We start from the raw sequence: 22,898 nt of genomic DNA on the forward strand, positions 1-22,898 counted from the left end.
TGCTTGCTTTCTTTAGCGACGGCTTCTGCCGCAGTGTGAAAGCTGAACTTGAAGGGGAGCAAAGCTCTTACAGTTCTCTTTCGTTCGTTGGAGAGCAGTAAAAAAACTCGAATCCATATTGCTTTGTTCTGGTGTGGGTATGTGTGGGGGGGTGGGGTGGTGCTGAGGGAGATAACTTTCACTTGGGGCAGGGGGGGGAATGGAAGGGAAACTGGCTGTGAAGTTTCCTCAAAATGGATGCTTTGTGCATGTTGAACTTCATAGCAGTCTGATTGGAATCTCAAAACGTTAGCCAAATAAGGAAAGGCTGTGGCAATCCGGAGATAATGCGGGTTTGCCTGAATAGTTTTTGTTTCTCTAGAAGGCCAAAAGCTTCACACAACATTAAATTCACTGGATATCCAAGAAGAAAAAAAAATTATTTTTGATAGGCTAGCTTCTTGTTCTTAAGTTTAGAAGTTGTTCTGTAGTTTTTAAAAAAAGAAAATCTTCATAATTGTGAGATGTATGTTGATCAAATAGAAATCTTCCCAAAACAGTTAGGTGAGGTAATTAGGACATTGTTGTCATACAGAGTTTTTCTTAAATTCACCCCCTATTTTCTGTGAATGTATTTTATCTGTCGAGTATATATTTTTTCAAGGATGTGAGGCTCTACAAATACATATGTTGCCCCACAGTACCAGACAGAACCCCCTCCTGAACACAAGATGTAAAATTCTACTAGTCTTTGCTCCATTTCCTGTCTATAAGTTGTCACTTGCTCTCCTGTAAAGGGTGTTGGTTTACTTTCAGTTGTGAACTGAACTGGAAGAATGAATGTGTGTTGTGGTTAAGCCTGTCAGCATGTTACTGCAGCAGGGTTACCTGACTTCAGGCTAGCTTGTCATGTCGTAGCAACGTTTTATGTATTTATCCTTCTCTAATCGGGTTATGATTGCTTCGTGCTTCCAGGAGCTCTGTATTAGAAGTCATACCTTAACTGGGTAGATTGTTGGGTCTGCAAGTTACTGTATTCCACTGATTGGTAGGAGAGGATGATGTTCTGTTTAACTCTGTTGTTAGAATAAGATACGGTGTTATGTCTCTTCATGAAGTAGATGGCATTTTCAAAATTTCTTTGATGCTGTATGCAAGAAAGCTTTCATCAAGATCATTCCGAGCTTATTCTCACCTTCTTTTTACTTGTAGTCAGCTTGCAGTTTGGAAGGACAAAGTCTAAGGGAACAGAGGTGAAGATTTACATCACTGCTAAAACTCTTGCTCACTCTCCTCCTCCCCCCCCCCCCCCCCCCCAAAAAAATCTACTGATACCAAAGAGTCTTTTCTGGTTTTATGATATTAAAAGCAAGTAAGATCAGTTGTGAAGTTTGTAATTCTCTTGAAGCAGTCCAGTAAGTGAGTGTTGCCTGTTGCTATAAAAAAAAAGGATGTATAGCAAATCCCTGCCCATGACCAACTCTGAATGGTTTCACTTCATTATTATCAATAAATTGTAAATTCCTTTAATATGCCATATAAAAGGTGCAAATCCTACATGATGCAGTCTATAACATGGATTAATTTGATCAGATTTGGCTGTGGCATGGAACAAAGCTGTATCTATTCCCAAAGGAAACTCTTCAAAAACTTGTAATTTTTCCTGGCAGAGTTTTGACTGATGTCAGTTGTGTCGAGGTCCACGTTGTTGTGTTTAAGACTGCCATGATTTCCTAGTGCATTGTGGTTTTTTGCTTGTTTTTTGTGTTGTCTGTCAGATCCTGTGTAGAATTCATTGCTTCACAGGAATAAATTTATCTCTGCAAAGATAAAGTGACTACCTTCTCAGTGTTGTGTCGTTTTTGTCTTGCATCTAACTATTTTTGTGGTTATTGAACAAATGCATGTGTCTGACATGGCAATAGTATTAAATATTTAATATACTGCTCAGCCTTTGTATTTCCTGCTAGGTATGACAGTTATAGGAAGAGACTTAAGCTGTTTTTTCTACAGCCCAGGTGGTTGGAAGTGATGAGGGGAACGTACCATTAATGCTGAAATCCTGGTGAACTTCAGATCTGGTCTTTAATGGACCATCAAGCTTTGTTACTTAAGTTATTAGCTAAACTTTTCCTATATTGGTTGAGTAGAATGCCATTGCTATCAGAAAGCTTTATGGTAGAACAGTTTCTCTTAATGCATACAGGAAAGAAAAAAAATATAATTGGCTTCATAGCTCAGAGGATGAAGGGCGAGAGTCTATGCAGGTACTTCCTTCATCTCTTGACGCTGCCAGTGGGTGATTTTGTTTCATATTTGTGTGTGCATAAATAAGTGGACTTGAGTTCATCATATCTGAGGACATGCCAATTACATTTCTTTGAGTTAAAGACCTTGCAGAAGGGGAAAAATTTGTCATTAGATAATGATTATTCCTTTATGTAATGTCATTCTCTTTAGTGTACATTCAGGTTAGGCCTTCAGCACAAAGGATGAAACTGGGTATGCCATTTTTCTGTCTATGGGAGATATATGCGATGTAGGATATTGCAGCAAGGTAGTATGTGTTCTGCTGCAATATCCTGTGTTGTGTACATATTGTGTGTGTATGTCTGTAAGGCCAGAAAATGTAAATTTAAGGACTAATTTAAAAGTACAATCAGATGTCTGTTCCATTAATTTAGTGGAGGTTGAAGTTGATTGTTTTAAAATATCCTGTGTGACATCTGTCTAAGAATGCAATGAGATCTAATTTGCAGATAGTACAGCTTTTCTAATCTGCCTTAACAATTGAATGTAAGGAGAACTTGAGAGAAAAAAAAAAAGCCTGTGAGCTGTGACGTTGCAAATTGTTTCTGCAGAGGGGAGGAAAATTCTGAAATAATGTTAAGAAGAGGCTATATACTGTTTTCAATAAAACCTAGTCCCGTATGGAGCAAACACTTATTCTGAGTGGGATTCAGTTCTATTATCCTGAAAGCTTAGTACCTGTCCTTTCTAAGAGTTTGGACTGTTTCTTCCTCTCTTTCCTTGTCTTCCATGAAAGGGGACTTAGTTCACCAGCTCTGATTGGAATTTACTGCTTCAGTGACTGAAAGTAGCTTGTCTAAAACTTACGTAGAGCTTTGTACAGGAAAAAGGAGCCCATCCTTTCTGGGCAGCACCCTGGGAGGGCTGCGTATTGTGGGGAAGGACCCTGATGTGACCAGTTTCCTGGAAGGCTGGATTTCCTGTGCATGCTGCTCCCCTGGGAGCACGGGGTGTGCACTGTGGAGTACCTGCATGTTCCTGATAAAGAAGGCAGCTGAGATTAGGCTGTGGTTAGGTGTGACAATTTATGCAGCCTGCTTTTTAGCTGCCTTTTTTCTTTGATGCTGCTAAGACTTAGGAGGTGGTAACCTGTTTTTTGGCCTCATTCTCTCTGGGTGAGGAAGGTGGGTGCTGTGGCCTAATTCTAACACAAAGCGTGGAAAGAGCATGGCCTGGCCTGCTGTCTTGATCTTTCTTCCTGGGGAGGGTACTGCTTTGGAGGTAAGATAAGGGAAATTGTCTTGGCTGTTTGTGCATGGGGATCATTGTATATTGTAGGTGTTGTTACTGGTGAAGGCTGAACAGCAAGAGAGGCTCCTAATCCTTAATGAAGGATTCATGTTCTTTTTTTCTTTTTTTTTTTTTGGTCCAGGACAAGTACAGTTTAATTAAGCAAAGTTCCCCAAAGGCTAACTTTCTGTTGCAAATATCATTGGTTTTCTGCAACTCTTCAAGTACTAAATTGAATATGAAGGTGAGACTGTTTTACTGACATCATAGTTCTGTATTAGTTTGCAGGCATAGCAGTATGCACTGCTTAACTTGAAATTTTGATTTGCTGCCACTGTTGTATGACTCTGCTGTGTTGATCCCTCAGTAGTAATTTAGATGCAGAGAAACTTAACAAGTGTGTTGCTCTGAACACTTGTTCTTTCTAACTGATTCGGGACAGTTATTGCTGTCTAAATATTTCCTGTGGGTTCTATAGAATTTATTTCTTGGATAAGAAGTACCTTACTTTGCGGGAGTTTCTGCGGTAGTTTATGTGAAATTATGACAGGGCTCCTGGTGACATGAGCATAGTACCTAGTATGGTAAAAGGTAACGTTACAGTGGGCATCAACTGTAGTCCTTGTTATGACATATTTTCAAACAGCAAGGAGTGATGAAAAAGGGTCGTAAAATCTACCAGCAGAGGATCTCTGCCTTAAAACTTGATAGAGGGCATTAAGGCTGCACTGTCGGGATCCTTTTTGACAAATGATAACACAGGTCATGTATTTGAGCTGAGGCCACAGCATGCGGAGCATGTCAAGTCATAAGAGCAAAGAACAGGTTGCTACAGTCTTAAATCTCTAGTGTGTTTGCATCATAGCAGCAGCACCCAACAACCAAGGGTAAGGAAGGTATGGAAATAGCTCAAAGCTATCTTGGTAACCTCCTAGATATGACTTCTGCACTGCCTCTTTTGGAGAGTGAAGATACTGGTGTGTGTGGTAAACTTGTTAACTTTTCAAGACAGTCAAGTGAGAGAACTTCCTTTCGTACAGAAAGGTTTGTAGTTGGTTATGAACCTTATGCCTAAATCTCACTGCTTGGAGGAGAGGCAGCCTCCTACCCACTGAACCCCCTAGTGCTCTTATTGTAGATGATCTACAGCTGAGAATTGTGTAGTTGTTTACTGAGCTTGTATTATGTTATCCTCATTTTTTTTTCTTCTAAATTTTCTATCCGTACAACAAATCACTGAGAAAATGAGTCCTGAAGTAAGTGTAATGTTGATATCACTCAGTGTTGCAGCTCAGAGGCATATTTGTTTAAAATCTGCTTCATAATAGGGGTTGGTTCTTGTGTGGGCTGTAGATCTTTCTCTTCATAGTTACGGTAGCTAGGTTCAGATTCTACAATAGGTTCTTGTTAACTTCCTACTGATCTTGTCATCTGAAGTTTGTTTTGTTTTTTTTTACCCTTTGAAATGAAGGCAAGAGGAGGGAAAAAAGTGATTCTTCATAATTTACTTTAAGTGTAATAGTGGAAACTTAAATCCTGCATTCAAAAGATTGTGCTTTGGTGTAAAAGAAACAGGTAACAATCTGTTCACCTTTTAAGGTTTATTTTCTCCAAGTGTCTCCTGGTCTCTTCATGGTCTGTCAAGTTTGAACCTGGGATTTCTATGTCTGGTTATATAGCAGTTTTCATTGGTGTGGGGTATGTCTTGTGTACAAATAGAACAACCCAAGTGAATTCTAGCATATAGTAATTAATTTAATCATTTAAAGCAAGTTTCCATGTTAGTGTAACTGACAGATTTCTTAAGCTTCTCTAGTCGTGGAAGAAGAGTTCTGTGTTCAATGTAAGGATGGTAGGGCTTTAGTGTTTACTGAAGCTGATGTTCAGGGGCAATTTCTGCTGGTCTATAGCTATGAATTTCACTGTAGCATTAACACTGCTTTTACAGTAGAGCTTTATCCATGGTATTTTGGCATATTGGTAATGTTAGAACATTTTTTTCATTATAAATAAGAAAAAGCACCTTGTAAGAGTAGATGAGATGTGCTCTCTTGCATGTATGAATAAAACTGATGTCAACACACTTGATTTGAGGCCTTTTTGATCTTGGCATTGTAGTAGCTAGTGTGGTTTTTGTTTGGTTGTTTTTTTTACTAAATTTCAGCTTGTTCGCTAAATCTGAGGATAGGAGACAGAAGCAGTCAGTATAAATCATTAGTAGATACACAACTTAAGTCTTGTAACTGAGAATCTGTATCCCAGGCTTAAAGGGTATATGCTAAATTTTAGTTGGAACAGATGGTTTGACAGGCACTTGGCCAGTTCCTTACTTGTTTATCCCTTTGCTCGTACTCTCTCTTGCTCTCTTTTCTCTCAGAATTGTTACTTGGGCTAGTAAGATGCTTACTGCAATCCTCTCAGAAATTGAGAGCCCAGCAGATTGCTTGCTTCTTTCTGTGTAATTGTGACCTTTGAGGCTGGGCTGATAGGATGTGGAATTGAGGAATATGCATATGTTCTTGCAAATACTTAAATTTTATCCAAGAATATATTCAGACAGGTTAGACTTGGGCAAACTAATATGCTCTGAAAGGTATGTGGTGGTGGTGTTGGACAACTATAGCATGTGTCCTTCTGGGACTCTTGCAACCAAGAAATTGTAAATTGTGCTTTGTTGCTGCCATACTGTAGTATAAATATAGAGTATATGCATATAAGACATACAGCATATGAGGACATTTACCTAATGTTTGTTATGTCAGTGCTTAACAATGTATCTGTCTTCATTGATCTGCGCAAATGTAAAAATGAAACTGGAATAAAGCTGTAAGGCAGTGGAGCTGTCAGTAAGCTGGGCAGCTTCTGATGCTGCTGGATGGGTGGAGACATTCCGAGCTGCTTTACTTTCCTATAAGCATTCCTGAAATGACAGTCAATGGAAAGCATGGCATAAGTGGCAGCATTCCTCAGCTGTTTCCTTTCTAGTAATTTCGAGACTGTAAGGGTAGAACAAGAAGGCAAAAGATGATCAGGGTACTTGGGGGTAAGCGGGGGGAAGCATTTCTGTGTTTTTTTAGATGTTTTTTATTTTTAATTTTTTTTTAGCAAGACCTGGTACCTAGCTTTTTTGTCGCAGTTGTTTTTTTGAGAACACTGAATCATCCACTGTGCTTATCCTGGAAACACTGAATCTTTGACGGCTATTCACAGAACCAAAATTAGAGCAATATGATGAAGTCTTTGAACAAGACTGTTTCCCGTTTATGCCTTAGTGGTGTTAGCACTTACCCCATTAAAAATATATTTCTTAGACTAATGGCTTCTGAAGGTCTGTTAAACAGAGTGAAGAGTGGAGTTGGCTTTAAGAAGAGGGTGAAACCCCTGAAAAATCTTGACTAGCAAATGCAGCCTCATTTTGGGCCTACACACAGAAGTAGGTTTGTCTTCAAGGCTGCAGGTAAATAGTTGTTACACTACTGTAACTTCAGAATAATTTTACATTTGGTCTGTGGCACGTAACCCTTTATTTTGATACTAAGCTATCTGTAAGCTGTGGTTGTTAGAAATGGTTCCAGCTCTAAAGCATTCTGTCAGGGGCCAAGTCTCACTGATTTAAAAAAAAAAAGTCTGAAATCTGCTTTGCTTTGTTTTCCCGTATTATGATTGTAATTCATGGTCTTGACTTCAAACTATGACAGCTTGCTTCCACAGGATCAGTTAGCCATCCTGTGATGATTACTATGCAAGTTTTAGTTCTGCGGTGATTATTTATTTAGTTTTGCTGCTCTTTTTTAACCAACCTGAGAGTGAAGCTAGAAGACTCACCAAAGTATCTTCTGCATGCATACTTGAGTATTTGAGGTTTCTTGTACATCAGGGGATTACATGCAAGTCTCGGCCTGTTTTGTGGATCTGAATTGTATATATGCCACTTCTCATGTGAATTTAATTTTCCTGTTTGTTTTTTTTTTGGGTTTTTTCACAGAATGACTAAAATGAATGTTAGCAACATGAAACCTATTTGTTAATAGTTCTGCTTCAAACTTACAGTGTGAATTTACCTAACAGTGTTTTTCTTAAAATTTCACGTTTGAATTGAGTATTTGTCTAAGGCAAAATAACAGTATCATCATCTGGTAACAAAGGTGAACACAGCTGACAAGCAGGTGCACTGATGTATGTGTGGTCAATGCTACTGTCTGAAACACTTCACCTGGATGAAGATTGCACCAAGAAGCTGCATTCCTCTGTCAAATCTGGGATCCTTGTGGGCCCCTTTTGAAACCAAAATACAGTCTTGGATTTCTGGCTTTGAAACTTTGGGCTTACTAATGTCCTGAAATTTGCTATAGCATTCTTGGTTGGAAAACCTATGCTTCCATTACTGAAGTGGAAAATTTGTTGGTTTAAAGCTGCACAGCATGTCATCCCAAGTTTTAACAAAAGCATTGTTGCTTGCCGCATGTTCACAAGTATGTGCAATTGTACTTGAATGAGTAGGCTCAATTAAGTGAATAATCTTAATGAAATCAATGAGTGTTTCCCAAAAGTGTGCCCCCCCTTATCCCAAAGATGAAACAATCCAAAGCTATTGGTGTTATCTCCTTGACCAGTCTTGATTTTGGCTATCATTCCTGTATGCTATAAAATATAAACAACCCTGCTTATTGTTGTTGTGGTGTTAAGGTTTTTTTTACCTTGTTACAAAAGTTCACCAACTCTTAAACTTGTTTTACTAACCGGTTCTTTGGAAATGTTTTCAAATCTATCCAGCCTGGTGCTTTAGGTGCTGAACTTGCTGTGAACTTGTGCAAAAACAAATTGCCTTAGGTTTTAAACAACGTGAAAAGTAAAAGTTGGGTTGATGGCATTGTGCCTGTGGGCCAAACTGCGACTCCTGTTGTTAAGTAATAAATTCTATCAAACCGTGTCAAACAACATTTTTAGCAAGCTTGCCAAAATTCACAATTTGCTACCACTTTTATTTTGTTCAACTACTGCGACTTGAATTATTTCAGGTCCTAATGACAACTTTTTTTTTCATGAGGAGTCTGCACTTTGTCTCCTCAATGGAAAGTAAAAGTTTAACATTATCTCTAAGAAGAATTTTTGTGTTACATCAGTTCCTTGGCTCCTGTGTATAGGAGAGCAGAGAGAATGGTTTGCAGTAATACTGTGAGTGTCCGTGGGTTTTTGTGATTCTCCTTGGACATGGTTTTCTGGTCACTTGTTTTCTACTTGCTTGCAGCTAAGCTAGCCAGAAGCTTGGCACTTGTGTCTCTGTATACCTACACTTATATGTGTAGTGGTGTTGAATGCTAATACTTGTATGTCGCAGTACTGATGGAGAAGCAACTTTCCTCCATCTCTCTAAAGGAGTCACTTAACTCATCTAGGGGCTCTTTGCTTAATACTTGTAATATACTTGTAAAGTACTGAAGAAGGACAGGGACAGGTACTGTTGCCTTCTATTTTAATTGAACTGCCCTCAAACTTGGTTTTATGGAAAATAATTTCTTCATATTTTTTACCTGCAATTTGCAATGTCGTACCTTATCCACAGTTTACCCAGCTTTGGCCTGATTTGTCAAATGTCACTTTGAAGAAAGCTCACGAAGTTATTGTATAAAAAAGTTTTACCTATGGCTGTAGTGGTGATTTAAGAACTACTGTTTCAAAGGAAAATACAAGACAATTTAGTGTGAATACCAGAAGATATATTGCATATTGTATAAAAGTGTTTTATTAGTTACTGAGCCATATAAGATGTGGGAGTGGGGGAGCTCTTTTCCAATTTTTTTCAGCAATTGAAGTGGATGCTATAGTAAAAAAGTGTCAATTGTAATTATAGCTCTGCATTTCAAGCTCAAGTGGCAGTTGCATTTTTAGAATACCTTCTCTACTGTTTGTTAAAAGATTTGACTGCTACAAATAAAAACTACTGGAAATGTTGCACTTTCTGCTTCTGAAAGAAGAAGAAAAATTTTCATGTTGGTACACAAATAGCTCCATGTGTAAACAAAACAGGGGAGGGAGGGGGAATCTAAATTAATTTATAGATTGTAATAGCTTGTGAAAAGAAGGACTTAAGTTAGAGGAGCAGTGGGATTCAGGAAGAGGCTGTCTTGAGAAACTTCTGCTTTGGAGACATATACCGGTGCTGGATGCAACTGTGGATACTGTTGTGAAGTATGGAAACAGAGGCAACATCTGGCTGCTTGTATATAGGAATTCTTGTTTAAAAGAAGTATTGCTTGCTTTTCTGAAAGTAGGATGAGTGGTGTGAGAGGATATTATCGTTTCCCTAATTTCCTCTAGAGAGTTGTTCTTGAATTAGGTTATCCTAGTGCTAACCTGTATGTAGTTATCCTTCACTTAAAACTAGTAATTCCTGACTAATGCCTTGCTAATAGGCTAGCTTTGCACTAATGAATAGCAATGATAATCTAATTTCATAAGGCTCTTGTGTTTGGAATCCATGTGCTGTTCTAGTGTCTAAGCAATGTTAAAGACAATGCTGTCTTATCGTGAGGTTACTTTAAAAAAGCTGAACACAGAGTAGGCATTTTTTCCTTTTTTCTCTCCATAGAGGAGACTGAGCTATTAGTCAGACTAGTAGCTGACTACCATTAATTGGGAAAAAATATTTAGGATTAGATACTCAGTTTACATGATGGTGTTGTAGATTACTTTTGGCTCTTTGGTAGTACCAGCCTATCAAATGTAACACTTCCATTTTCATGAAGGGGAATGTGCAAAAGAAGGTGTTTATGTCACTGGGAAGAAAAGCCCATTTCCATTTAGCTGTCCCTTTGCCTTTTTTATCATGCAGTTCTTTTGTGTTAGTTTGAGATACTGCTTTTTATATTTAAAATATAATCTTAATTGCTAGAGTTCATTCAGTGTATCTAAATTGTTGAACAGTACTTTTCCCCACAGTCCTTAGAACAGCAAAACTATATTATATTGATAGGTCTGAGCATACCACAGATAATGCATGAACTTCTGTTTGGAGAAACATGCATCATAGGTTTGAAATACCAGGCAATTCTCCAGTATTGTCTTAGCATGCCTGAGGACTGGTTGATTTATTTTCTTGCTAGTTACGTGTTAGCTAGTGTTCGGGTTTAGTTTGTTGGTTTTGGTCTTGTCTAAGACTAGAGGTTTCCTCAAGAGTATTTGAATGTCACATTGCCTTCAGTAATATCTTCCATGCTCAGTCATGTCATTTCACTTCTCCCTTCAAGAAAAAATACCACCCTGAATACGCTTTATTAAAGACTAGGACAAATACTAGGATGGTTTTGAGGACCGTTTAATATAGTTCTTCAGTAAAATGACTATTGGAGTTAAAATCTATTGAGTTTTTTGTTAATTAGTATTTCCAGTTTGTAATTTGTAAAGATCGTGTAAAGTAAACATGAAACCCAAGTAGCAGCTACAATATTGAGTAGCTGGTTATATGTGGTAAGATGATTGGATGCCTATAACTGATTAGCCAGTCACTTTTCAGTAGCTGCCTTATTTTGTGTCTACCAATTGAGATTTATACACATGAACTCAGTTTGTCCAGTTTGAGAAGTGTGCTGTGTCCAGAATGCTATTGTAATTGCAATTGCCAATTCTTGATGTAAAGTGCCATTAACTAGACTTCTTTTCAGAACCTCCCAATTTCTGCCTAGGCTTACAGATTTTGTACTGAAATTCAAATAAGCCTAACTGTAACCATTTGGTGACTTGAATTTTTTTCTTGATTCTAGCATGATTGTCCATCCTGTCACTAAGGCAGGAATGGTACAATAACCCGAGAAGGTGCTCATCTCCATCCTCAGTACAACAGAGGAAAGAAAAAAATGTACACACAACCCAGAGGGCACGCTGCATTGGGTGAAGTTTGCTATTTTTATGTAGCAGATGGATTGACTGGATGGCATTTCTGATATATTAAAATCAGTTTAACTGTGTCTGGAGCTCTCATCTGTTTTTGCTGCAAGAAGCCTACCCATGTGAGAATCGCTGTACCTTTGAGCAAGTTACCATAGCTTTCTGGAGCCTAATCATTAGCAGATTGTCTGGCACAAGGAACATGGAAACGAGGGGGTTTCTGGATGTGTATGGAGCAGTTCCTAACAGAAGGTCAGCTGTTGGGTGTGAACTTCAGTTTGACTTACAAGAACTTTACAAAAGCCAGAAAAGTGTACTAAAGCAAAATACTTGATTAATAAGGCAGTGGATTTTAAAAGTTCTTGATGCTATTAATTGTTTGACATTCTTTTTAGAGGAAGTGACCTGTCATGACAGGTGTATGTGCTGGATTAAAACAAGAAGTCTGTCATGGAAAATCTTACATGATACTAGTCTTATTAAAGATGTTTTTCCATTTAAGTTTTTTTTCCAATCTGGTGTATAAATAAAAAGCATCAGTAAAAGTTGAAGGCATGCAAACTCTGGAGATTCCAATAAAAGACCAAGGAACACTTAAAAGTAAATTTCTATTAAGAAGGCTCGTTGACATCAGAGCCATAGATTCTTCAGTGACAGTTTATCGTCAACTACAGATATGACTCAAGTGTTTGCTTGAAGAGCTAGTGTGTAATTTTCCTCTTTTTGGCGATCCTCCAGAGACTTTATCTTGGCAGGTGTTTGCCTACCTGCACATACAGTAACAAGTTCTTAGTCTTTTCAAGACAGAAACCCTCGTGGCTGTGTTTGAAAGGCGCTGCTGTCTTAATTTCTTTCTTCTAGGATTTTTAACACTTTTAATTTCTTCTCTATAAATGTCTAATATTTTCTATAGCCAAGTTAAATTACTTAAACGGGAGAATTTTCTTGGTGCTTTTTCTTGTTCATTTTGCTTTGTCATGTTTCACTGCTGATAATGTATTTGATAACATGCTTTGCATTCTGTTAATACTTGGTGTTTGTGCAGAATTTAAACAAAAAAACCCAGCTTAATTCAAGTGGTTTGGACTGCTTTATTGCAGCTTAAACTGCAAATATTACTTGGGCATTAAAGCCATTTAAGCCTTAAGCCAGAACCTTCAATTTTTAAGTCAAAGATGGTTTAAAATCTGGCTTCAGATGTTTGGCAGTTGAACTCCTGTAAAACTGAGGAGTGTCACTTAGCTAGGAATGACATCACTTTTGATGTCACAGTGACACAACTTTTTATCAGTAAACTTCTGTACTTACCTTTGGTAGCTGTCTGTGATTTGTGAGACCCGTATTACATCATACAGTTGCATAAGTTGCCCTTTGAAGAAGTTCTTCGATCTAGACAAAGGTGGGCACAGGGAAAGACAGCATAGAAAATATTCCTCTGATCATAAGCTAGAACAGTGACAGAGGTAGGAGTTTTTCTAATCCAGGTAAATTGCCCCTTTTTCTCTTTTTACTGTCCTCCTGTCTCCTTGCTCTACTTGTGTTATAGAAACTGGGTCTTGGCAATTGAACTCTTTTGGCCTGTAGCTTTTAATAAATAAGCAGCACTGGTTAGTTATTTGTGCTTTTAGAGTTACAAAAGCAGGCTCTGAATTCAAGTCTGCATCTGCAGAGAGTTAAACAAGGTGCTGATGCTTCTGAAAGCCCAGCATGTGGCCAGCTTTGATTTCTTCATCCAAGAAAAGTTTGTTGCAGGTTTTTTTTCTTTCTTTGGTAGTATCAGCAACCATTGAGACACAAGATATTTACATCTCTGCACCTCCGGACTTCATGAGGATACCTAAGATGACATCCCACCACCCCCAAACCTATGATTGCACTATACATTTCTTGCTCCAGGATGTTTTAACCCCGCTTAATGCGATGAATAGCAGAATGTGAGGATTTATTCCTGGAAAGCCAATCATGTGATGCCAAAGATTTCTGTGAACTCTTGCTTTTGTCAGTCCCGATGTGAAGATTGTGAAATGCTTCTGACACTTCCAGTGAGCCTTGATTCACTGTGAGGAGTATTGATGACTCTGTTAGGTTATTTACCTATTTACTTTCTCAAATATTTCTGGGTGAAGTCCAATTTAGTAACACTCCAGCTTTAGAAGTTGCATATAAGAATCTTTCTTAAATTCTTATATTAAGATGCAGATAATTTGCCCACTGTAGGCACAATGTGGTGTGTGGGTTTTCTGCAATTTTATTAATTTCTGAATATAAGTCTTGAAGTTCCAGATACTTCAGTGACTGAGTTTTATCAGCTGGTGGAACCTGACTCTGTGATAACACAATGCTTGGTAAAAAAAATTATTAACCACTCCAGTGAACATTTCAAAAAAACTGTCTGTCTCTTGGAGGAAAGTATAATTCCCTTCTTCCCTGAAACACTTTAGTAATACAACAATAATATTGTTGCCAAGTTAGAACGAGATGCTGAATGAGTGGAGGTTGCTGCTTACAAGATTATGCTGATCCATGAAAGGTGAGTAGCAGGCTGATGATGGCCTTCTGGAATAAGTATGGAAAGGTAATTTGCCCCATCCACTTTATGGGGGCAGAGGGGGTGAGAACAGCACTTAGTTTGTAAAATTACACCTTCAGGTTGGCGCAATGTCTAAACTGAAAAATACAATTAGGCACAAGTTACTGTCTAAATGGACTGGTCCATCATGCCAAGAGAACCTCTCTTTAGCCAGCAAGGTGTGTGTTTCTGCAGTTAAGCTAGTAGTTCGGACTACTGTGCTATCTTGTATGTGAATGTGTATTCTGAGGCCTGTTTAACCTGGGGCTTTTGTCTTGTCATCAGGTTTATCCCTTTGACTCGGTCACAACTTATGTCTGCAAAACCAAGACTCAAAGGGAAGTGCTGCATCTTGCTGAATGAGAGAGTGAGAAATGTCAGATTGGACTGGTTATGGTAAAGGCTTTAGGAACACCACAGAATGGGTTAGGTTGGAAGGGACCTTAAAGATCATCTAGTTCGAACCCCTAGGGAAGGGACACCTTCCACTAGACCAGGTTGCTCAAAGCCTCATCCAGCCTGGCCTTGAACACCTCCAGGGATGGGGCATCCACAGCTTCTCTGGGCAACATGTTCCAGTGCCTCACCACCCTCACAGTAAAACATTTGTTCCTAATATCTAATCTAAATCTACCCTCTTTCAGCTTGAAACTGTTAACCCTCACCCGATCGCTACACTCCCTGATAAAGAATGCCTCCCCATCTCTCCTGTAGGCCTCCTTTAAGTACTGGAAGGCTGCTATGAGGTCTCCTTTGAGCCTTCTTTTCTCCAGGCTGAAAAACCCCAACTCTCTCAGCCTGTCTTCGTACAGGAGGTGCTCCAGCCCTCTGAAGTAAAGCTCACTGAAAAACTTCTGCAGAAGACCCTTAGTCAAAAGTGACTGCGGAGAAGATAAGTTATATTTTTGCAACATAAATAGATAACCTTTATCAGGAAGTCTCAAGAGGTTATAGGTAACAACAAACTCACAGTGTTCTTTATTGTCTGTTTTTAAAGTATTTGGAGGTGTCTGACTGTCTGATCTGTCTGTTCCACTTAAAGAACTTTTAGTTTCTAGTCCAAAGAGTGGTAGTGTATTTTTTAAATGAACTGTTGTGATGGTTATGGTATAAGCGTATATATTTTTCTCCCTTCCCACTACAAGTATAAACTACATTTATGGTTAACAATTCTTCAAGTTCTGAGTGGCTTTTCTTTGCAGCTATTAGGAGATGTTTCCACACCATGTCGTTTATTGACTCTCATGGCATCCCTTGAGTTCAGGATTGAGTAGGCAGGTGTGCTGTAGAACCTTCAGGTATATAGTAGTGATGTAATTAAGCTGTAATATCTCCATGGTATTACTAGGTTTTCATACTGTTTTTACTAGAGTTTTGGCGGCTTTGATTAATGAACAGTACAGGTGCCTATCTGGTTGACAGTATTCTTCAGCCATAAAACAAACAGGTAAAATTTTGAGTTGTGTGTCTGAATCTTTTATGCAGTAAACTTTTACAGCATTCTTTTTGAGCTTGGGAATTCAAGCGAATATGTTAGCAGTAACTTTTTTTTAGAAGAAACTGGCGAGCTTTAAGGTTGTCCTCTCTAATTTATGTTTGTGTTGGGTTTGACCTGTGACTCCAGTGTGCATACCACATACAATGAAAGAATTGTGGATTTTTTGTATTGTCATAATTCTTTCCTATATTATGCCAGTAGTTATAACACTTTGTGCTTCCACTGTGTGCAGTAAGCTGGTAATCCTTTTTTTCTGAATTCTTTCGAAGGTCTGTGGGGAAGGAGAAGGATGGATGTTCTGCACTTATGAATCGGCAAACGTATGTTGGGTTGTACATGCCACTGAGTGTGAAGATAGAGAAGTCTTTAAATGCATTAAGCCAAAATGCTTACCTCCTGTTACTGTGTTATGGGATTATTGAATCTGTAGTTTCATCCAGCACTTGAGCTAAAACTTCTCCTGGAGTAGGTGAAACTCAGTAGTAAAGCTTAGTGCAACTTCTGCCTCAGCTGATGAAGTTCTAGTACACTTGCTTTGATGAACTTAGACTATATTTTGTGCATGTACTGGCACAAGCAGATCTGTCAGCTTGTAACCAACCACTATGTGTAATCAAGGATAGCCAGATTGCTCTGACCTCCTGCAAGTTGGCCTCCTAAAATGGAAATTATTCATTTTGCAGATGGAAATTGGAGCCAAGCAGCTGTGAATTCCAGGAGACAAATACTGAGGCAAATTCGTAACTTTGCTCTTCTGTTCAACAACCAAATGACAGTTGATTCCAGTATTTGCCACTTGCTTACGATCTGTGATTCAAAGATCTTTTCCATGAAGCCAGCAAGTATTTGTGTGAGGACACTGCTTAATATCCAAAGTTGGTTTGGTAGTTTTTTGGTTTTGTTTTTGGTTTGTTTTTTTTTAAGTCTTTTCATCATAATCCTTACCTTCCCTAGCTTTTTTTTCATAAAACAACAAGCTCTGTCTATTCCCCCAACCTTTACTTCTGTGGCCGCAGTTTCAGGGTGTTATTGTTAATTTGCATTTAATCAGCTCTTACAGACTGAATGGCAGGAAACTAGGATTCTTTGACAACTTTGTGTGCACGTTTTCCTACACATGCAGCAGTGACTGATTACTTGACTTGCAGTCCATGAGGTTGGTGTGGAGCTGCTGAACTAAAAGGGCTATTAAAAGTAGAAGTCAGGAAGTACATGTTTATAAATGACACTTCCATGAATCTATGCTGCACTGTGGCTCAGTATAAATATTCTTGTCTAGATTAAAGGTTTACTGTTCCATCCTTGGTTTAGCTTTGGAAATTTAAGACAGAAAATGGGTGAAATTGTATTACTACTATTGCTAGTGTTCTGTTCCCAGGAGACTACTTATTCAAACTTTCAAAACCATCATATTACTGATATAGAAATTTTGAGTTGTGTGTGAAAACTTGCAAGCCTCCATCAAAACCTGAGATATACAGCAACTAGCACTACTACAGTTTTTGTTTGTGATGAAAACCTGACTCGTAAGCAAAAGCAGAGCTGGGAATATATGCAGGCAAACTACCAGACAGTTCTGCTAACATGTTCCCAAGGGTTCTACATAAACTGGAAGAAAAAATGGTGCAGCCTTCTTAAACTGCAGTACTCGTACTCATATTCAGACCTTACCTTTAAAGAAAGAAGGCTCTTAGAGTTGTGCCCTAGGGCTGCAAAAAACCTAATGCAATGGTGTATGTATGCAGAACGGTTAGGATCCTTTGCCAATAGCCAGGTCAGACTTAGGAATTCTTTTTGATGGAAAGTGCTGTTTTGGAGGACCATTAAGAAGATGAAAAGCAAAGTAGAGCTGTGGTTTGCCTAAAATTATTTAAAAAAAAAAAGTCTTCTACTGGGCCTTGAAGACAAGAAGCTGCTGTTGCATGGATTTCACAACCTTCCTGATGCAACTTTTGAGGAGTAGGCACAGTGAATATAGTACTACTTTCTGTTATGAGGTGGGCTATATTTAAAGTATATAAAGTACCTTTAGATGCTGGCTGTTGAGTGTCTAGTAGAAGTACTGCTTCTGCCACTCAAGTATCTGGAAGATATTTGCTTAACCTTTGCCAGAGTACTTTCAGGTGAAATAAAAATGGGCAGACTGTCTTGTTCTTAAAAAAAAAAAAGTCTTTAATCTGATTTATATGGCTTTTGACTTATAGGGTCTAAGGAACTCTAACTTCCTCAAGTGCTGGGCAGTGGAAGGCAAGTAAATTTATGGAGACTGGGTACCTACTGCAGTCGGGTACCAAACAATCTTCTGTTTCCTGCTATATTTTTTTTGCATGGTTACCAGAAAGGAGTAGGATGATCTTTGCTCTGCTGTTCATTTAACTGTGTACATTTAGCAGACAGTTTTAGAATGCTGTTTGGTATTGTATTTACCTCAGTAGCCTGCAGCATGGTCTTTTCTGTTTCAGTCAGTCCAAGAAAGGAGTCTCTCTCCAGTCTAAATGCAAGCTTAACTCTATTTATCCAGTGTAAATGCAAGCATACAAGTTTCAGTCTGTTGAGAAGGGGTATTTCTTCGCTCAACCTATCCCTGGCCCTAAGAGCTTCTTTCTTTGGTATATGTTATAATCTTCCCACCTACTGCAAAGTTAGTCTGGACAGAAGTTGTGCTCGTCTTAAGTGGTCTTAGTTCCTGAAAAGCATAATGTAGGAAGCAGAGAAACTAGTGGAGAGGAGGAATGGCAACAGCATACTGGACAGAAAAGGTTTGATATGAAAAGATAGTAACAAGTTTTGTTACAGCAAAGTGTTATTTGTTCCACAAAGCAGCGATGTAAAATGTAGTTCTTAACTTCAGTGCTGTATAAGTAAGTGTATATTTATTTATCTTGCATTACTTCTCTAGATTTTGCAGCAATCTGTGCCTTAGATGGTAACTTTTTTTTTAGAGTGACAAAGTCAAAAGCCAATGTGTGAATAGGTGAGTAAGAGAAGAGGTGAGGGGCACTGGCTTGATGAGAAATGTATTTGAACAGAAGGGGGTTTTTTAAATGAAAGTACGGTTTAGATTGTCTTGTTTGAAAAATCATTCTTAGAATTGGATGCAGAAACTTAGATACCCAGGATGGTTCTTCAGCAGTATTGTTTGTGGAGTTCAGACTTCTGGTGGAGTGCTAACCTAGTGCTCATCTGTATTTTATTTTTTTCCCTTTTTGGAGATGCTCCTGTTTTTTGCTACGCTCAAGGAGATTTTTGGCTGTTGAAGCAGAAACTATTCCAGAAGACCTGAATTGCTCCACAGATGTGGGTGTAGATTCTTCTGGAGATCCTGGTATGTGTCTAGAGCTCTTAGATATTATGGTAATACAGGGAGTTAGGTGGTAACTGCTGTATTCAATAGCTTTTCTCGCATTGTCTGCCTGACATACAGACACGGCAGAATTTCCTAATGAAACAGTGGCTTCACTTGTACCAAGTGCTGTACAGACCTCTGAAGACATCGTTCCTGCTCTGCAATTCACCATAGCAGAAGATGTATATGAAGTTTGGGGAGGAAGAATACAATCAAATACATAAAATTATGCTAGCTTGCATTTTAATGTCAGCTTCTTGTTGAAGGAAAATAAATTTTTGACTTATTATACCATTCTGTCAAAGGTAGGTTGTACTTCATTTGTATCTGTACCTGAGAATTGAGGGGCACTATAGTAATACTGCGGGCAACTGTTCCTGTCCACTGTTCCTATGCTGTTTGGTTTTTGTTTTGTGGTGGGTTTTATTTCTTACATGATGAATTTAGAGTAGTTGGGTGGGAATAATTATTCAGAACTTTTTTAGGGCGATTTCTCTCTAACTTGAAAACATTTTTTTTCTTTGGAAACTGGGATGCTGTCATATATGTGAAATTACCTGATCCTGTAAACTGTAAGGTTTTTTAAAGTGTATGCACCTATAATACAACAGCTATTAAAGAAACAAATATGCAATCTTGTTGTTCAGACACTTTATTTGTAATGCGACAACGCAGAGGATCTTTCAGCAGTCTGTAGTTTTTTTATGAAGTTTTCATTTATTTAAAGCTAAGATGCTAAAGCAATTAAAACTGCATGGTTGATTACCTTCTAGCAACTGTGATGGTATAAGTTAAGATCCCTGGTGGTAATAAAAAAAATTCTAAGTGTTGAGTCCCTAAAAGCCATCCAAAAGGTGATAAACCTGTTACTATGTGTTACTTGATGACAAAGAAGGAATGGGTTAAATTTTATATTTTGTCATTTAAATATTGTACAGAATTTTTTTAAAGTAGATGGGCCATAATTCTTGCTTCAAACTCACTTTAATTGTTAATTTCAGCAAATTTTATCTTGCTTTAACCATACTTCTGAAGTTGTGATATTCTGAATATGCTTAAACAGAAAGCATCCAATAAAAACAAAGTATCTTGCAGTAACGGAAAAAAATGACTTCATAAAAGTTGAGAAAAGAAATTAGCTAAAAGGCAAACAGTAACCCTTAAAACAGAAACCAAGTTCAAGCGCTTCATAAACTAAGTTGAAGATCAGTATATTCTGATGGTTTTCCAGTTACACAAGCACTTCACTCATAGTGTTCATGTATCGTTTTTACTAAAATTTCTCAGTTTTGCCAAACAGATTTCACACTTTGATATTCTAGTGTTGGTCAATTATTACCTTATTTGAAGAACCATAAACTAACCCAAGTGCAGTCATCTGAGATCAAGCTACAGTTTAACTGAGGAAACTCATGCTGCATACTTTAGAGTGTCACCTGAAGAGTAAGGATGGTGCCAGTTTTCTCATCTTCTGCTGGTTGTGCTGTTAAGTGCATACTTCTTTGGAGTAATGAGGAGGTTTCTGGTGACACAAGGGCTGTCAACTGCTCAGCTTCTCCAGTTCTGTAGCTAGACGCCAGAGTTCCGAGATGTAGATCAAATAAGTCTCAAATTGAAGAAATAAGCCATTTCCTTATGAGCGAGTCAAATAATGTATTACAGTTCCGCAGCTAGCCTTCATTTAGACCTCATATCTTCAGTCCAAGACCTTAAGTACATGCTAATTTTAAATATTAAGCATTAATAGGGAAGGTTGCTGTAATTAGGGACTCATTACTTTGTAGTTATGAGTGAAACTAGTTCATAGGTGTCTCTAATAAAGAATGATATTAATCTAGTTAACAATAAGGTACTTCTTTGCTTGGTTTCCTCTCTGATTCAAGCTGTGCTAACTGTACCTTTGCCCAAACTAGAACTAATAACTAGGATATTCTGCTTAAACTACCTAGTCATACTCTGCAATGTTATACTCTGCATTGCTAGACACATAGCAGGTAACTACCAAAACAGTACCTGGGACTTGTTGTAATATGTGTTGCAACTGGATAGATGTTTATTTTGTAGGCACTTATTTCATTACCTCAGTTCTCCCTAAACATGCTTATAGCATGGGAGGAACTAAATCCTGTTCTTATGACATCCAAATGCATTCCAAATTACAGAAAACTGGCTTTGTCACCTGGTTTCCCAAGAGGAAGTGAAAATTAAATGCAACCTACTCTTAAACTTCTTAATCACTTTTTTCAAGGTTATAATTCTCAGTTTCACACTCCTTTTACCTTTCCACATCCAATCTCTGGTGTTGGTTCCTGCATGAATGATGTCTCTATTATGTAGATGGCTTAAGGCCCAAGCATGCATAGATTTCTTCCCTAGATAACATGAGGTTTTCAGATGAGAACAGGGAAGTTCATAAGCAAGGATTTTGGATTACCTTTGTAGGCATTGACCATGTTTGGGTCCATCAACATTTTCTAGTGTCACTGTTAGACTCTACAGTCACTTGAACACAGTGAGTTACACCACCAGGAAAATAAATGCCATTTGTCCTTTTTTGTTGTCTTATTTGTGATAAAATTGATTCGAGTTACACTTGATAAATTCTTAACCAAATATTACTAACCATTCTTTTAAGAACACTACTAATCCGTGTCTGATACCTTCATCTGAAAACCTCAATTGTCAATGCTTGTCTAAGAAACAGAGATTAATTTACAAGTCTTTATAGGGTTCTGCTCTAAACACTAGGGAGCACAGACTCGAGAACTGGATATTGCTTCTACACCTGGAAACATTTAAGCTCCTGTAAGTGCCCCAGCTTTAGCAGAACTGTCTGTAAGGCAGGCCCGGCTGGGGCGAAACTGTACATCCCTTTCTTGATATACTTGGAGTATGTTTTTCAGCGCCCACATTTAAAATCTTATAGTCTAGATTCTCCAAAACTATAGCTATAATTTTAATGTAGCTTTCCAGTTTGCAAAGGCATTGTTTTCCCCATCTCTGGAACAATAAACAACTCTTATCTAAGCACATAGTTTGCATCTGTTTTAACTAAATAAAGTGCTTAGTAAAAGGAACTGTCTATGGTAATACCTGAACCTGTTTTACTGCAGACAATATCAAAGTACTTTTTTTCTGGTCTGATGGATAATTATATACTCTGCTTTTGGAATAATGTGGTTAAACACAAACCTCTAGAGTAGCAAGGTGGTGCGAGTGTCTTCTGTCTCCCCACTGTTTTTGCTTTCCATCTTCATGTTGGGGAACTTTGAGTTGGACATAACGCAGCTGTTTCTTCTACTTGGAGAATAACCTCGTCCATCCCTAAGTGTGCTGCTGCTGGTGCCCCCAAAGTCCTGTTGCTTTTCATGAGGGCTGAGAGGGTTGATTCTCATAACTGTCTTAAAACAAAGCCTTTTCATCTGAAACTTAACAGCTATGTTGATTTGAATGAAAATATACACACATGCTGTTTTCTTGATGAATAGATCAACAGTATGGTGTTGTATGAGGATACAACTGCAAAGTTACTGGAAGCTGCTTTGCCAGAAGTGACTGAGTTGGATTTGGATCTGAACTTTTCTTCACTTTCACCTCAGAAAGTGACGGTTGCATTCTGCAACATTATCTTCTTTCACAACTGTCCTCCACAGTTGTGAGATGCAACTTTGTGATAAGAATGGGGATGAGTACTGTCCCAGCATGTGATCAAGGTCAGCTGTTTGTGGGTTTTGAAAGAAGGCTGCCTGTTACTTTTTGTGATCTTACAAGGTTTGAGACTTCTAGGTGGTCATTCATTAAACTAAGAAGGTTGTATGCTTTTGTTTTGCCCTGACCTGAATTTCCATTCTTTTCCAAAGTGATCGTAAAGATGGCTGAGCTGAATTTGTTGATAATCAGTTACCCTCTCACAGTTCCTAGGCAGCAGGGGGGGAATGAGGAAGGGGCCAGATATTAACTGATTCTAAAATTTTAAGCTCATGACTGCTAGTGACTGGATAAGAAGGTTCAGAGTGACTGTAGCATCAGCTGTTGTCTGTGTAGAACCCCACTCCTTGTACAGTGCAGCTTAGGATGTTTAA

Source organism: Pterocles gutturalis, unplaced genomic scaffold (assembly GCF_000699245.1).
Source record: "Pterocles gutturalis isolate BGI_N339 unplaced genomic scaffold, ASM69924v1 scaffold14316, whole genome shotgun sequence".
Lineage (NCBI taxonomy): Eukaryota > Metazoa > Chordata > Aves > Pterocliformes > Pteroclidae > Pterocles > Pterocles gutturalis.